Here is a 736-nt window from a genome sequence, read left to right on the forward strand (position 1 = left end):
GGGAGGGGGACTGGAAAGATAGCTCAGTGCTTAAGAGCACTGACTGCTCTTCCACAGGACCTGCATTCAGTTATTAGCATCCACGTCAAGTAGCTCACTATCAGCTGTCAGCTGTAACTCCAGCTCCCAAGGCTCTGACATCCTCTTCTGGACTCTTTGGGTGTCTGCACTCACACGCACAGACACATACACAGATGCACATAACATACGGAGATAAACAGGAGTTTAAAATAGTTAAACCTCTCCTTCTTTAAATAAGCACCTGAGGCTGTCCTCTGGCCTCCACAGGCATGCAAACACACACACACACATGCCTGCACACACAAGAACACACATGAACACATGAACCGCTTAGGTTGTTGCCAGGCCTGATAGTGCGTGCCTCTTTTGTTTTGTTTTGTTTTGTTTTGTTTTGTATCTGCAGCCCTGGCTGTCTGGGAATGTATTCTGTAGGCCAGTCTGGCCTCAAATTCACAGGAAGCCTCCGACTTCAGCTTCCTGAGTGCTGAGATCCCAGGCCACCGCAACAGGCCAAAATATTTCTCCTTTCTTCAGATTATATTCGTGCTCTATCATATCAGTAAATATCCAATAAAGAGAATGTAGTTGATGTTTGGGGCTGTTGCCAAGGCTCACAACCTGAATTCAATACCTAGGATCCAGCTACAGTAGTGAAAACAGCTTGGTATTGGCATAAAAACAGAGAAGTCGACCAATGGAATTGGATAGAAGACCC

Source organism: Microtus ochrogaster, chromosome 22 (genome assembly GCF_000317375.1).
Source record: "Microtus ochrogaster isolate Prairie Vole_2 chromosome 22, MicOch1.0, whole genome shotgun sequence".
Taxonomy (NCBI): Eukaryota; Metazoa; Chordata; class Mammalia; order Rodentia; family Cricetidae; genus Microtus; species Microtus ochrogaster.